The sequence below is a fragment of the Enhydra lutris genome, unplaced genomic scaffold (genome assembly GCF_002288905.1).
Source record: "Enhydra lutris kenyoni isolate GAN:26980312 unplaced genomic scaffold, ASM228890v2 scaffoldscaffold25, whole genome shotgun sequence".
NCBI classification, from domain to species: domain Eukaryota; kingdom Metazoa; phylum Chordata; class Mammalia; order Carnivora; family Mustelidae; genus Enhydra; species Enhydra lutris.
Window position 1 is genome coordinate 22,402,526 of NW_019154109.1, and position 17,163 is coordinate 22,419,688.

The 17,163-nt window shown below is 40.9% G+C and overlaps 1 long non-coding RNA gene across 2 annotated transcripts in view; it reads left to right on the forward strand.

Annotated features, from left to right (window-relative positions):
- Positions 1 to 17,163, forward strand: part of LOC111151013 — a 37,096-nt gene that overhangs the window by 1,240 nt on the left and 18,693 nt on the right. The window lies entirely within an intron of this gene.

Sequence of the window (17,163 nt, forward strand, 5' to 3'; positions counted from 1 at the left end):
ATTTGCCCAGCTAGATACTGGCAGAATAGGGAATCAGGCTTTGTGCCGTGTGAAGGTTTTAGGCTGTGTGGGCGGGCTGTGTGCCCCAGAATCCCCTTCCCCATGTGGTTCTAGGCAGGGATTGGCACAAGAGAAGTTTGCAGGAGATTTGGAAGGTGAAAGGGAAGTGGCTGCCATTATGATTTGGGGGTGAATGTGCCAGGCACCTCTGCGGCTCACCTGTGCCATAACTGATCTGCAGTTTCATCTTATGGGTGTGGGGCAACATCTGGTTCCAGAGTTTCTCCAGGTCCCAGCAGAGGTCTTCTTGTAGGTTCTGGGTATTCTGGGCCAGGAACCTCATGCAGCTTTGTGACACAGGGCACTAGCTTCTTCTGTAGGTTATCTATAATGTTGAGGTTGGAAGTAATAGGAGTGAGACATGGGTTCGAGGTTGTCCTTCGTCTCCCTGGTTCATGTTCAGTTCATTTTCCTATTGCTTTCTCTGCTGACCCGTAGTGACTTCAGGGCCCCTTTTAGATGCAGAAGCCTCCAACAGACTTCTTCACCAGATTCCCCACTTATGTCTGGTCTGGTGCCTATAATCAACCCTTTATTTCAAGTGATGTATGGTGGTTCAGCTTCCCCCCATCAAACTGTAGGTGTTACTTTCTCTCAGACTCTAGCTGTCTGGTAGGCTGCATTCATGAGGATAGTATGGGGAGAGAAGACAGGGTAGTTTCAGTGGGATTTGAACCCTTTGCCCCTGGGAAGGGGACTTCCTCAATCAGATGCTCAGAGAACAAAGTTGGGGGGTGTACTCCATGCAAAACAGAAGGCTGAGAAGTCATTTCAATGTTTTCATTTGCTGTAGCAGTTTGCAGGGCTAGTTACTACGTAAATAATTCTGTTTGTAAGATAGGTTAAAAATACATTGACAAAAAAATATTTCCAGGGCCATCTGTGAAGGATGCAAAAAGGACAATTTTCTGATTTTCTAATCAATGCTTTTCAATATCATCATAATGGTCTGCATTTACACACCAAACGTCCATGTAAGGAAGGCAAACATGTTCCCTATTACTACCTAGATGAAACATCTGGAGGGATGGTATTTTTCCATTTTTCCTTCATTTGGTGTCATATAGACCTAGGCATCAACACGTGTCTTTTTTCCACCATTTTTTTTTTTTTTAAATCGTATGATTGTATTTTTCAGAGGGGCTTTTTCTGGAAAACAATTTTGCAAGGTGCAAGTTATCCAGATGAAGTGTTGAAATCTTGGCTGCGGGGAAAGCTAAGCATAATCAACCAACACTTACTTCAACCCCAAGTGCAGCACTTCTGAAGTTTACCCTTTGCCATGAGCACGTTCCTTTTGCCGTCTGTCCGCATACTACGCATGCTGGGACTTTCCTGGGCTTCTCTACCTTCTGCTTTTGGGGTAATATTGGCTTAACCACCAGAAGAACAACATTAGAAAGATCTGAATTTCTTACATGGGAGCAAGAGAAGCTTTATATAGCTCCTTGCTTCCCTGTACTTCCAGGAGCCTTTTCTGGCTCCTTAAAGACCCCTTCCTTAGCCCCCAGACTCCCTGCATCTCTATGCTCTCTCCCTGCTGTATGTACATTGTCTGTTTAGGGTGAGAAAATATGCCCATATCTTGGTCCTTCCTTGTTCTTTGTGGAATAGGATGGCCAGATAAAATACAGGGTGCTCTGTTAAATTTGAATTTCAATGACACAATTAAATAATTGTTAGTATGGGTAGGGCTTGGGACATATTTATACCAGGACAAGTTTTGTTGTATAGATGAAATTTACATTTAATGAAGCATCCTGAATTTTATTGCTTAATCTGCAACCTTAGCACGGATGTTTTCTGCATCCCAAATGCCCTAAGGCTTCCACTTTCCAAATCCTGCACATGGACAGGACTTCTAATAGTAAGCCAAGCTCTGGACAGTTTACTAGCTTCTCCTTGAGTAGTGTATCTGCTTTCTAGCCTTTGGATGAGTTCCTTAATTCTGCCACAAACACAAAATAGTAATTCAGCATAGGGAATATAGTCAATAACACTGCAACAATTTTGCAGAGTGATACATGGTAATTAAACTTACGTAGTGAACATTTCCTAATGTACGGAAATGAGATCTGCAACCCCCAAACCATGGGGAATTATGGTTTGTCATCTATGCAGACTATGTTGTTCGTATGTTGTATGAACACGAGTGACAGTTGTTTTATGTTGTGTTGTATGAAACTAATGCATTGTATGTCGACTATACTACAATTAGCAAAATAAAAACACTCATAGGGCATTTGATAATAAACCTTATTTTCCGGTTTTGGCTGCAGAGCTGAAGAGTTTGAAACATCCTGAAAGTTTAAACTCTCTCTCCATTACACAGCTTTTCTTCTGTTTCCTTCCTCTTCTTTTCAAAGCTGCCAGTGCTCTTTTCTTACAAAAGTAATGGCCTGTCTTCAAATCTGAACTTGCCTAACATTTGTGCCTCCAGATTTTACAACTCAGAAATGGCCATCTGACCATGGTTGGCATTCTTAGACTGGAGCGTAGATTCTTGTTACCCAGGTCACACAGTGTAGATGGAGAATCGTGAGTCACTTGGGAAATCAAAGTACTGGGAGGAAGGTATGGACTAAGATATAAAGACTTTTTTTTCCCCTAAAGATTTTATTTATTTATTTGACAGAGAGATCACAAGTAGGCAGAGAGGCAGGCAGAGAGAGAGAGGAATGAAGCAGGCTCCCTGCTGAGCAGAGAGCCCAATGCAGGGCTCGATCCCAGGACCCAGAGATCATGACCTGCACCAAAGGCAGAGGCTTTAACCCATTGAGCCACCCAGGCACCCCTAAGATATAAAGGCTTTTTAAAATCAGTTTGAAAATAACATTTACCAGGCTTTTGCAGATTCTAAAACTAACACATGTTCATTGCAGAAAAAAAAAAAAGCAAACATATGAAAGCATAAAGAACAAAATAATGGGGTGCCTGGGTGGCTCAGTGGGTTAAAGCCTCTGCCTTCAGTTCAGGTCATGATCCCAGGGTCCTGAGATCAAGCCCCACATTGGGCTCTCTGCTCATTGGGAGCCTGCTTCCCTTCCTCTCTCTCTCTACCTGCCTCTCTGCCTACTTGTGATCTCTCTCTGTCAAATAAATAAATAAAATCTTTAAAAAAAGGAACAAAATAAAAAAAATCATTCATAATCCTGAAAAACAGAGGTAGCCAGATTTAATATTTTTTGGTGTAGATTTCAAAAATTTTTCTACAAATATGTGTATTGTTTGGACGACAGTAGAATGCCACATAAAAATACTTGATAAGTTTTTGCTGTTGTTTTTATCTAATAGTGGATTGTGGACAGTTTTTTTCCATGTCAACTTTACTTGCACATCAATAATTCTCTATGGTGTTGGGGGTACAGATATCATTCAAGTAAGTAGTGAAAGCTTTGATGCTTTCTTCCAGGGAAATATATACAATACCCAGAGAAGTTGGGATAAAATTTCAGATTCTCAGAATGGATCTGTAGATCCCATAGGTGAAGAGGCTCTGTTCTAAAACATCACAACTGATTTTCATTAGTATCCATATATGAGTTTTGAGTAAGAATCCTCCCAGTAAGAATTTATTTGCCAATGAGACAATTAGACATTTGCTGCTTTGGGACCTCAGGTACCAAGTTCCTTTTGCTTTTGTTTTTGTTTTCCTGGAATCTAGGTGCAGGCCAGGGTAAATAGGAACCATGAGCAAACTTGCAGATTGCTCTTCTGTTTATGTGTCAGGTCTGACGATTGTTGAGCTGATGGTCTTCCCTTGGTTATGAGCCAACAGCAGTCATGAGCCAGAACCCTTGTCTGGATTTCACAATAACTTTGTCACAAGGCTTGCATTTCCGGTAGGAAAGCTGAATTTGCCAGTGTACATGCTGTGAGTAAGACTAATCCTCTGCTCTCAGCAGAAGACTTTTGCTGAAGATAAAAATTAATTCTGGGTGGAAATACAAAATTAATTAGTTCCTGAATGCTAATCTTTTAGAGATTTTTCTTCTACAGGTCACTTCCAGTCTATTTCTACAGTTAGAAAGGAGGTGAGGCAGCTAGGGAATGTGGAGGAAGGTGTCCTCTCAAGGAGGATGGTTTGGGCCCACTCTCCCCCTGCATGTCTGGCCTGGGCCAGGACTGTGTGGGTGTCCACAGGGTTGTTCAAATATTACTATGTTCACTACAATGATTATGGCCGTTATTTATTGTGACCTATTACATGCTGGCTATTGGGCTAGGTGCACTTTAAGTTCTGACCACTTTGAAAAGTAAGTACAATTTTTCTCTTTTGTGGAAGAGGCAGTGCCGTTGAGTAGCTAAGAGCATGGACTCTGGCAATCTACAGTCTGCTTTCATATTTGTTGCCTTGTGATCTTGGGAAAGTTACTTTGCCCCCTTGTGCCTCGTTTCCTCCAAACAGGAGATTAGAGAAGTATACGGCCAGGTTGGTCAGACTCTGTATTCTACACAGACTACAGGGGTTCAAAAGTCAAAGGGATGTTCTCCTTGTTCTTAAACATGCGAGAATATTTTCTGCAAATAGAACAGCATCCAAGTGTGATGGAAATTGCGTGAAATAGGACGGCCTGTGTTCTTTTCATTAGGTCATATTGCTTTTTGTTTCTAGAAATATATACTTGGTAAAGTAGCTGAAGTATAGACTTCTGTAGTCTCTGGCCCCATGTTAACCCCTGACCACATCTGAAACTAAAAACTGGTATGTGGGACCTGATATCTGTGATATGCTTGGACAATTGGACTGAACACTTTGGATAGGAGTCTAATATCTCATTTGTGAGTCCTGTATTTCCTCAAATGTCCTCATACCCAACCACCTCTGGAGAAATAGGATTTTCTCAAAGGAGCCAGGGAGACTGTCCTGCTGGGAGCCAGAGGAGGGGGAGGCTCTATGGCAGCTGAAGACACGAGCAGAAGTGGCTCTCAGATTCTCCATCCCTTATTTCACAGCTGAAGCCACTGTGAAGCCATGAAACCTTTAGAGTTCATGGAGTTCCAAAGGGCAGAAGCTGTTCACATCCTGAGGGCTCCATGTCACTCCTGATTCCACCACATAAATGTTGGCACAAATGGTAGCTTTTCCAAAGATCTGGTGACTCTCGCCACCATGGGGTTGGCTGTGGAGTCATTGGTACAGACTCATGAACTCTGGTAAAAGTAGTTATAGGCCACATTCATTCTATAAACAGGCATTGAAAGTCAACTGTGCATTGGGCACTGGTGTCTAATAGGCAGGTCTGAGGCAGCCTTGTCTCAAAGAGCCCATATCTAGATGGACCAAGGGAGCTAGAGCTCAGATGCAGGGTTACCAGATAGCCCAGCCCAAGAGGAGCTGGTCACAGGGAAAGATAATTCCCTCTGGGGCTTCTCTGCCTCATTGAATAAGGCTAGATTTGGGATGAGAACACAAGAACCCGATTTCCATAAAACCCATTTCTGTACGGTTTGGAATCATATTGCATTTAACAGTAGTCATTCATCTACATGTACTGATTGGAGAAAATATGAGTAAGGAATAAGACAGAGTTCCTGGCCTCAATTGCTACGCAGGATGCTTTTATTATTGCTCTTCAAGTGATGGCTTGAGAGTTAGCTAGGTAGCCAGGAGAGCCTACTGCCTGAGTCAGTCCTTGGCTACATTGTACAGTTATTTGATTCCTCCCCCAGCCATCTGTCCTCTCTATAGCACCAGTTGCCACCCTCATTAGCCATTTTCTCCCCCTTGCTTCACCCTCTCTTCACAACTTGTTATTTCCAAGACTTTCAGTGATATGGGGAGTGCTATGAAGGAGAGGGGCTCAGGGAGATGGGGATGTAACAGCGGGGGACTTCTTAGGACCCAGAAGCCCCCGGAATGCAGGGACGAGTTTTCTTCTAGCATGATGTCTAGAACTGTGGCAGGAGACTAAAGGAGATATTTGGGGACAAATTTTGCTTAGTGCTTCCCCCAAATGTATAATATGCAAGTGGCTGCCTACTTTTCCCTAAATTAGTTGGGCTTTGATTTGAGTTGGGGACAAAATCATGCTGTACAGTTTCTGTTTAGGCTCTTAATATTTTTTGGCCATGTTTGGACGAACTTGTCATGTCTGGGTCCAGACAGGCCTCTTCTTTCCCTGCATAAGCCCATAGCAGACCTTGCAGATGGGGAACCGTCCTTCTTCGTTTCCCTTCATGAAGAGGGTATGAGGAGAACAAGGCGGGATAGTAATTATAACCATCTGGTCGCTGCTTTATGATCTGGTCAAATTAAGCTTCTTGGGAAACTCTCCGTCGGTTCTCAGTTAATATCTTTCAAATTGTGTTTGCCTTGACATTTGCCCTGGGCCCTTTAGCTTCTCGTTATGCCTTCTGGAGCTATCCCACACATCCAGAGCTCAGCAAGAAGCTCCCTGGGGAGGATGGGATCACTGTTCTGCCAAGGGGAAGACAGCGAGCAGCTCTAAAGGGCTAGGAAGAGGCTACTCAGACATGGGGCAGGAAGAGAATATGGACATTATTTTGACATACACTTTGGCTTCATTTCACTTGAGAGTTCAATGAAGAGTAACATATCAGTAGTGATCTCCATGGCAACGAGGGGATCTCTCCCGAGTTGGAGACTTGGCTGATAGTTGGGTCAGTAATGGAACCCTGTTGTTTGTGGGAAAGAATTGTTTGATTTACAACACAACTAACCTATCTGCAATAATCCGCCCATGAACTTAAGTCCAAATATTGAAAGATTAGATCTGTTATGAGGGAGAAATACGTAAACTAAGAATACCGATTGCTTTCATTCAGCCTGAGGTATTTTGTTTTGTGGTTGTTTGAGCAGCTACTAGCTGTTTAGGTCACTGTAAAATGATGTGGGGCATAGTGGTGTATATAACATCATCTCCCCCTTCAAAAACCATACAGTTCAGTTGAGAGGTAAAGTGTATGATTAAAACCTGACAAAAAATTATGAGTATGTAGAAAATGAACCATATACTCTGAATAATTAATGAAGATATCTCCTAAAAGAGCATTTTTATGGTTGGCATCATTTTTATTTTACTTTATTTTTTATTTTATTTTTTTTAGAGGGAGATGGGAGGAAGGGCATAAGGAGAGGGAGAGGGAGAGAGAGAGAGAGAGAGAAAGAGAGAGAGAGAATCTGAAGCATGTTCCCTGCCCAGCATGGAACCTGATGCAGGGTTCATCTCATGACCCTGAGATCTTGATCTGAGCCGAAACCAAGTTCGCCACTTAACTGACTAAGCCGCCCAGGCACCTCTATGTTTGGTACCATTTTAAAAAATGGCATGTTTGGGGCGCCTGGGTGGCTCAGTGGGTTAAAGCCTCTGCCTTCGGCTCAGGTCATGATCTCAGGGTCTTGGGATTGAGCCCCGCATCAGGCTCTCTGCTCGGCAGGGAGCCTGCTTCCTCCTCTCTCTCTCTCTGCCTGCCTCTCTGCCTACTTGTGATCTCTATCTGTCAAATAAAATAAATAAAATCTTAAAAAAATGGCATGTTTATGGTAAGTTTTATTTACTTCTTTGCATTTTAATGTATTTTCCAATGAAAAATTATTTAAAAATTTTAATAATCAACCAACTTTTAAATCAACCCTATTTAAAAATAGGTAAGTAGCTACACACACAGTACTCTATCTCATGCAAAAAGGAGCTGTTTCCAATCCACTGAGAAGGAATAGAATGTCATGGGCTGATGACACTGGGCAAAGCTCCCATGATGGTCTGGAACAGGTTCTCAAAGGAAGAACAGACAAGAATCATTGGTGGTAAAAAGGGGGTTTGAGGAGGGAAAACTGATGGGCATGGATAGGATTGAGATCTCGGTGTTGTTCTCAAATGACCATAAGTGGCACATACCGTTTTTTCCTCTCTTTCTCTCTTTTTAATTGTTGTATTAAAAAAAGTATCTTTTTAAAACATGAGACATGGAAGAAAGAAAGAAAATCTTCAGGGTGGAGGAAAAACAAGCTCAGTTAACATTCTTGTGGGTGAAAAAGTATACAAAAAAAGTCATTTTCCTGGAAGGGGAGATTTTTGAAATGAATTCTCAGTCACACTGAGGTAAATCTCGTGAAGCTGGCCCTGCCCTGTTAGCAGAGCTGACCCCTGAGGAATCACAGATGTAATCATCCCAGGTTGCCCCAGTCTCTGCTTCTTTGCTCCTTTCTAGATTCAGTGTTCTTGAACTTTGATGATAAACATCAGGACCTTTGGAATTCATATAATAAATTTTTTTCCCAGGATTTGGTATGTAGGATTATACCAGTGGCAAGAGGTCAGATGTCTCCTTCAGAGGCTGATGTTAATACAACACCAGGTGTGTTAACCAGGGTTCTTCAAAGAAGTGGAACTGATAGGACATACATGTGTATGTACATCCTATGGGATGTATGTTTATATATAAATTCTTCATTTCTGTACATAAATACATGCATAAATAATGTTAATGATATATTTACAAAATTTATGTGTATATAAATAATAACAAACAAATAAAATATATATTTACACAAAGAGAAAGTGAGAGAGGAGGACAGAGAGGGACAGAGAAATTTCTCTGAAAGAATTGACTTGTGATTGTTGGGGCTGGCAAGTCTGAAATGTGAAAAGCAGGCGGGCAGGTGGAGGCTCAGAGGAGAGCTGACTTTGGGTCTGAAGGAAATCTGGAGGAAATACCTCTTCCTTTTCTGGGAGGCTCAGACGTACCCTTAATTGCCTTGAATTGGATGAGGCTCACCCACATTATGGAGGGTAGTCTGCTTTGCCCGAAGTTTACTGATATAAATGTTAGATCCAAAATACACCCGTACAGTGACACCTAGACGGATAATTTGGTGAAGTGACTGGGCACTATAGTATAGTCTCGCCAGGTTGATACATGAAACAAAACATCACACCAGTCAAGGATAGGTCACTTTTCCTTTCCTGAAGCTGCAGTTCTTTTCACACAGGTCTTTAAAATGCAAGCACCACTTTTCTGATCTTCAGTCTCCAGATGGTAGAGGGGGTATTTTGGGAAGTCATTTCTGCAGCCTCCTCTTCTAGTGATCAAGGCTCTGGTCCACATACCTTCTCCTCCTCTAAAGTCTAGTAGAAAAGTTGGGTAGTTTCCTTTTTTCAAGAGAGTTGGAGTAGGGATGTATCTGTCTTTGTGTTCCACAGATCACAAGAAAGAGCCCAAAGGCTAATGATAGGGCAGCACTGGGTTCCATTCCCTATTGTATGGTTAAGTTAGGTCCATTCCATGGCCATCAAGGGAGGCAGGGGGCAGAGAATCCTTGGCCAGACATGTCCCTCATGTCCTTTCTTTTCTGTACTTTGTGCTTGGGGCACTTCCATCGCCAACACACCAATGGATCCAACTCCAGAGGGTGCAAACAAGAAACACCTATGCTGTCCAGCTACCTCACTACCTGGTAAGGCCTGTCCTGGAGCTAGTATACATTGCCAAATGCCATGGTTACCCAGTCATTCTGCAGTAGCAAGCAGAGACTGGTAGGCTTGTTCTCGACTTCTCTACCTTGTACATCTCCCCCTTATCCTTGCCTGCTGTGATTTCAAACTCTTTCCATGGTTAGAGCTTCAGGTGAGTAAGAGACGGAAATGGTTTATTATAGGGACTGGTACTCTGTGCACTTGGCTCTGGTGTTTCCTAGGCTTGATGTTTAAGCCCATCAAATTCACTTTCAGACATGAATTTTTTATTGGCTATAAAATATAAATACTAAGTATTTGTTACCCCCTTCCTCATAGTTGCTTTTGATTTTTAATTAACATAATTTTATTCAATATAATAATGCTTATATAATGTTGTTCATTGCTGGGTCAATTAATTTATTATAATTGTTTCTTTCTACTTTAAAAAAAATCAAAGTCAGTGAATAGGGACCTAGTATCTGCCGCAAGGCATTTAGTTTGCTGCACAAATAATACCACTGGTATAGACACACATGCACACACACACACACACACACACACACTCACACTCACACATAAGCCCAAGTCACAAAACATTCACACCCATAAGCCTTTAGCTTTAAGAATGAAATGTTTTGTTTGGCAGATTTGGTTCATAAATATTACTTACATGGTTTGTAAAAGGATGAGAGAGAGAGTACCAAGTTTTACATTTGAATTATGGTAACAGTAGGGGCGCCTGGGTGGCTCAGTGGGTTAAAGCCTCTGCCTTCGACTCAGGTCATGATCTCAGGGTCCTGGGATCGAGCCCCACATCGGGCTCTCTGCCCAGTGGGGAACCTGCTTCCCTCCTCTCTCTGCCTGTCTCTCTGCCTACTTGTGATTTCTCTCTGTCAAATAAATAAATAAATTCTTAAAAAAAATAAATTATGGTAACAGTAAAGATTATTTCTTACCAAAGTTCAGAAAAAGATGCAATTGGTTTCCCCTCCTCGTTGTTTATCAAGACTTCCATGACTCCATTTGCTTTCTGAAACAATTTCTCTTAAGGTGGATTCTGATCTACTCCTATATCTTTGTGTTTATTGAATTGACTACAGATTCACTTCCATTACTTGAGCAGCATGATTTTTCCTCAACAAACATGACTGAGAGCCAATGAACACACTCCTTTATGGGAAGAAACCCTATTAGTGCTATTGTAGGTGGCACAGTCAGTGAACACCCCAGCCAGTGGCCTGCCTCTGGAGGTCTCATTGGAAAGCTTGGCTAGGCTTCCTGGTGGAAATATGTCTAGTGGTCTCCTCTTCTTCTGAGATGTTTTTCATTTCACTAAACCACTGGGCACAGTGTCCTAACTTCTTGGGAGAGGCCCCCAGAATGGTAGGCAATGTAATCTGTGTGTTGGGAATGAGGTGTGTGGGGAAGCTTTCAAAGTGTCTCCCTACACCAGTTTTTCAGAAAAAAGCATAGTAATTCTCACTTCCTTTGATTTAATGAGCTCCCGACTGAAATGTGGTATCTTATCTCATCTTGGAATAAAGATTCCAGAATTAGATGGCTAGTATTTTGGACTCTACCTAAGAAGTGTGAAAATTACTAAGTTGAAGGAACATCTTCAATACTTCTCATTTAACAGAGACAGTTTTGTGTTTATGTGGGTGTATGCTTGTTTATGTGGTGATTAGGCTTTGATCCTTTGGGGCGAAGCTTCAGGCACACCAAATACATACACACACACAGACACACACACAGCTGTGGGATAAAAGAACATACCAGAGTTTATGAGCATTGGGATTTAATTCTGGGAAACCTTGTCTTTTGGCATCTGCCAGTATATCCTCTGGAATTTATTATGTGCCCACAATGTCTCTCCGACCAGCCCTTCTTTCCTGTTTCCACAGTCACTAGCTTAATTTCATCCCTTGTCATCTCACACCTGTATTATAAAAACAGCTTAGTCTCTTGTCTTTCTGGCTCCAATCTTCCCCGATTTCAACTCATATCTTTGACTGATGGACTAAGACTCTAAGACATCACTGTTATCAGGTCACGTTTTCCTCCACCTCTGCTAAAGACCGTCATCACTTACTCCCCCAAACGACGTTGTTGTCCATGCATCATTTTGCCAGGGCCTTGGCAGGAAAGGTCATCCAAGAATGTCTGATCATTAGAATCACCTGGGGAGATTTTTAAATGCAGATTCATGGCTACCTTCTATTGATGGGACTAAGGAAGCCACACTTAAAACATATTTTATTGAAGTATAAATGTACATATAGAAATACACACAAATTGTGACAACTTGAATATTTGCATCATGAATCTTCCCTTGCAGCCAACACCCAGATCAGGAAATAGAAAGTTAACAGTAAAAAAGGTAGCCACTAGCTTGACTTCTAAAAGGAATCTATATATATATATTTTAATTTTATTATTCTATTTTATTTTATTATTTTATTTCTTTTCAGTGTTCCAGAATTCACTGTTTATGCACCACACCCAGTGATCCTATCTATATATATATTTTTAAAGCTTCCCAGGTTATTAGCTTGGTTTTAGAGGCCAGTCATTGTTTTATGAGAGTTAATAAGGAACAGCTTGTAGTCTTGAAGTTATTTTCAGGTATATATGTACATATATAAAAATATGTTTTTGCCCAACTAAATAGTAGGCTTCAAAGATCAACAATTCCTCTTTTTATTTATTCTGTGTGTGTTCCGTTTCTATCTCCTACAATATACCATTGAAAAATGTTCCTGTTTTTGTTGATTTATTGGAGACCTACTTACGGTGATCATTGCAGATTGTTTCCAAATACAGTATTTGTACACCTATTCTTATGTGTCGTGAATACTTGATTTATGTTTACCAATGGAAATATTTTGTCTCTTTTCTTCATATCCCTGCAAGTGGAAGGGGAAAGGGAAGAACCAAAGGAGAATTGAAATGACCATGAGTTAGAGGAGTCAGGTCTCAGGTCAGGGGACCCTAACCTGAGGCCAAGCCTCATGGAACTCAGTTTTGCAGCCCACATTTTGAGGATGCACTACCATTCCTTAGAAATTTTTTAAAAGTAGAAGAAAAATGGCATCAAATAGTATTGGGCATATGGTATGCAAGCAATACAAGTTGATTGAATTGATTACAATAAAGACAATTAATTAAAATGATGCCAACACATTAACTCTCTCAAGAACCATACACACAGTTTCCTGCATAATGTTTTATTCACTAAAACTTTACCTGAGACCTGATCATATTATTATTTCAAATGACAACTTTCTTTACCACATGACTGTTTTTTTAACTTGATTTGTTGTTACTGTCCTTCAAGTAATGAAAAGTTCGTTTACAGGAGTCTGTACTCTCTGGAGTCTTGGGAAGGCGGTTGTTTCCTCTCTGAGACATCCTATCTCTGTAATCAGGAGCCGTGTATAAGATGGGTAACTGTTGGCCAAAAAATAGAAGCCACAAGTTCATCTTCACTTTTGTTTCCTTTGCCTTTGGAGACATATTTTGAAAGAAGTTGCTGTGGCTGATATCGAAGAGGTTACTGCCTATGTTCTCTAGGATTCTGATTGATTCCTGTCTCACGTTGAGATCTTTTATCCATTTTGAGTTTATCTTTGTGTACAGTATAAGAGAATGGTCGAGTTTCATTCTTCTGCATAGAGCTGTCCAGTTTTCCCAGCACCATTTATTGAAGAGACTGTCTTTTTTCCACTGTATATTTTTTCCTGTTTTGTCAAAGATTATTTGACCATAGAGTTGAGGGTCCATATCTGGGCTCTCTACTGTTCCTCTGGTCTATGTGTCTGTTTTTATGCCAGTACCATGCTGTCTTGGTGATCACAGCTTTGTAGTAAAGTTTGAAATCAGGTAACGTGATGCCCCCAGTTTTATTTTTGTTTTTCAATATTTCCTTAGCAATTCGGGGTCTCTTCTGATTCCATACAAATTTTAGGATTATTTGTTCCAGCTCTTTGAAAACTACCGGTGGAATTTTGATCAGAATGGCATTAAAAGTATAGATTGCTCTAGGCAGTATAGATATTTTAACAATGTTTATTCTTCCGATCCAAGAGCATGGAATGGTCTTCCATCTTTTTGTGTCTTCTTCAATTTCTTTCATGAGTGATCTGTAGTTCCTTGAGTACAGTTCCTTTACCTCTTTGGTTAGGTTTATTCCCAGGTATCTTATGGTTCTTGGTGCTATAGTAAATGGAATTGATTCTCTAATTTCTCTTTCTGTATTTTCATTATTAGTGTATAAGAAAGCCACTGATTTCTGTACATTGACCAGCAAGATCAAAAGCTTCTGCACAGCAAAGGAAACAGTCAAAAAAACAAAGAGGCAACCCACAGAATGGGAGAAGATATTTGCAAATGACAGTATAGACAAAAGGTTGATATCCAGGATCTATAAAGAACTCCTGAAACTCAACACACACAAAACAGACAATCATATCAAAAAATGGGCAGAAGATATGAACAGACACTTCTCCAATGAAGACATACAAATGGCTATCAGACACATGAAAAAATGTTCATCATCACTAGCCATCAGGGAGATTCAAATTAAAACCACATTGAGATACCACCTTACACCACTTAGAATGGCCAAAATTAGCAAGACAAGAAACAACATGTGTTGGAGAGGATGTGGAGAAAGGGGAACCCTCTTACACTGTTGGTGGGAATGCAAGTTGGTGCAGCCACTTTGGAGAACACTGTGGAGATTCCTCAAGAAATTAAAAATAGAGCTTCCCTATGACCCTGCCATTGCACTACTGGGTATTTACCCCAAAGATACAGATGTAGTGAAAAGAAGGGCCATCTGTACCCCAATGTTTATAACAGCAATGGCCACAGTCACCAAACTGTGGAAAGAACCAAGATGCCCTTCAACGGACGAATGGATAAGGAAGATGTGGTCCATATACACTATGGAGTATTATGCCTCCATCAGAAAGGATGAATACCCAACCTTTGTAGCAACATGGACAGGACTGGAAGAGATTATGCTGAGTGAAATAAGTCAAGCAAAGAAAGTCAATTATCATATGGTTTCACTTATTTGTGGAGCATAACAAATAGCATGGAGGACAAGGGGAGATGGAGAGGAGAGGGGCATTGAGGGAAATTGGAAGGGGAAGTGAACCATGAGAGACTATGGACTCTGAAAAACAATCTGAGGGTTTTGAAGGGGTGGGGGGTGGGAGGTTGGGGGATCCAGGTGGTGGGTATTGGAGAGGGCACGGATTGCATGGAGCACTGGCTGTGGTGCAAAAATAATGAATACTGTTATGCTGAAAAAATAAAAAATTAAAAAAAAATAGAAGCCACTTGTTTAGCTATCTCTGTCATATAGATGCAAACAAGAAACACCATTCTAAAAACCTGTGGTAGTCATTTTGTGTACTACAAAGGGTACTGCTCAAGTTCAGGTGTTTGAAGAGCTAAGGGCAAAATATGGGCCTGTTACAAAGGAACTTAAGAAGCCTTGAGATGAACGATGAGTGATGTGTTGGTCTAAGGAGCCAGAAGACTGGAAGGTTAATCTCTGGCTGGGGCGGGCCGGGCAGCTTCCCAGGGAAGAAGATACTTGAAATGGATCTTGAAGGATGGTGAAGCGTTTGACAGACGGTGATTGGGGCAAAAACAAAGGCAAAGATGTGGGGAAATTCAGGGAGTTTTGGTGGAGAGCTTGGCTGGAACAGGAGACTCAGATGGGGCCCTCAAGATGAATCTGAGGAGGTCACAAGGTCGTGGATTGCAGAGGCCGGGGGATGATGGCCCCAAAATACAAGAGGCTGTCCTCATATTCAGGTCTGGATTCAGATGTCGTAGTTGAGAGAGATTTGTTAATTTTTACAGGAAGTAATTTGGAAAAATCTCAGCAAGTTGGCGATTGCAATGTAGCAGGGAGGGAGAGGATGTATCAAAAAAGACTTGTTTTTGAGTGTGGAGGACTGTATCATCAAGGTGCCAATAACACAAACCCATCATTTTTTTCTTTTACAGCTGTGCGTCTAGAGACGGTAATCTATATTCGCTGTTATTCCTTCCGTCTCAGTGACTGCCTTAGATGCTGGCATTTGCCCTGTCTACCTTCCTGACTCTTACCCAAACCACCAATGATTTCCAGCCTACCAAATCTGATGAGAATGTTTCAGTTTTGAAGCATTGATCTCTTCACTGTATTTGTACCATTCACCATTCCCTTTGTGAAACTCTCGGTCCCCCTGATTTTTATGATTTCTTTTTCAGCATGAAAAGAAAAAACAAAAAAACAAACCCAGAAAATCTGTATAGGAACCAGAGATCTTTAGCAAAATAGCAAAGCCAAGCACAGGGCACAACACACGGGATATAACCTGTCTTCTGTCTAATGCATTACTGCCCAGAAATCTTAGCTCTTTTGTTTCTTTATATGAAAAATGAGGATGGCAAGCATAACCCTGATTGTGTAGATATGACAAGGTCTAATTAATTAATTGTGTTAAGTACAGAAATAAGAATGTATGAGGAGCCAAATAATATTATGCATGTGGAGATGAAATTTGACCAAGTGATTTATTAGACAAATCTAACAAGTGATATCATTGGTTCAAGAGAGTAGAATTGGATTGGTTTATAAGGTCACTTGGAGTTTGAGTGATTGAGTTATGGATATTTGTTGTTGTTTAAAATGCTGGGACCTAGCATAGTTTTTATGTTTCTAAACTTTGGGATACAACATTTATTAGGGTTGCAACTTCATTAAAAGTGATTGAAGCTATGAAATTATTGTGGCTAAAGGAGAGAAAGTGAGTAGATACTATCCTCTGTTGGTTTTAGTGGGCTGTAATTTTGTATACTAATTTGATGCCTAGGAACAGCTCATGTTTATTATTTCCCCTAATATTGCTACATCACATTTTCTAATTTTGCAAGTTAAAACACAACTTTTTCCACTGCAGCCACATTAAATTCCATATGGGACTTCAAACTCAACCGCAATCTTTCTGTTTCTGCTGCCATCAACACAGGGAAGGTTCTAAGGTCCAGTAAGAGCTGGGCATGTTGGTGTTGCCCGAAGTGATAGAAAATTCCACCCCCCCTCTCTGTCTCTCTCTCTTCAAAGCAAAGAAAGATATGATCAGAGAAGATATACTCGTGTTTTGTTACTCTAATAAATAAGTAACCCCAGGAACCACTGAGTAGAGGGAGAGTCAACCAAAGAGAAAATTTTAGGAACTGTTTGAGAAAAAAAATTTCCTCTTACAAATTGGACTTCAGTCTTCAGCCTTGGGTTTTTGATCCTTGATTTTGGTATGTAAGGATTTCTTTCCAGTTATTTCAAGGGACAGTTATAACTTCCTTAAGATCACACATATTCACAATTCACCCAACTCTTCAAATAAGTGTAAGCCTCATGGAAGGTTTGTTGTTTGTTTGTTTCTGATATACATGAAAACAGTCAGATAAAATGCACCAAAATTCAGCACACTGGGCCAAGGGGTGGGGGATAAAGAAAACCCATGTATTTGTGGTCAGCTGGGAGTTGAAACATGGCAGCAATATAAGAGGGAATTTGTTCTCTGGCTACAATACTTTCTCAGCTTTTTCTTTCATTTCAGCTAATTTGTCACAATTTTAGTACACCTGTAGTTCCCAACTGTTGTCCTGACACACA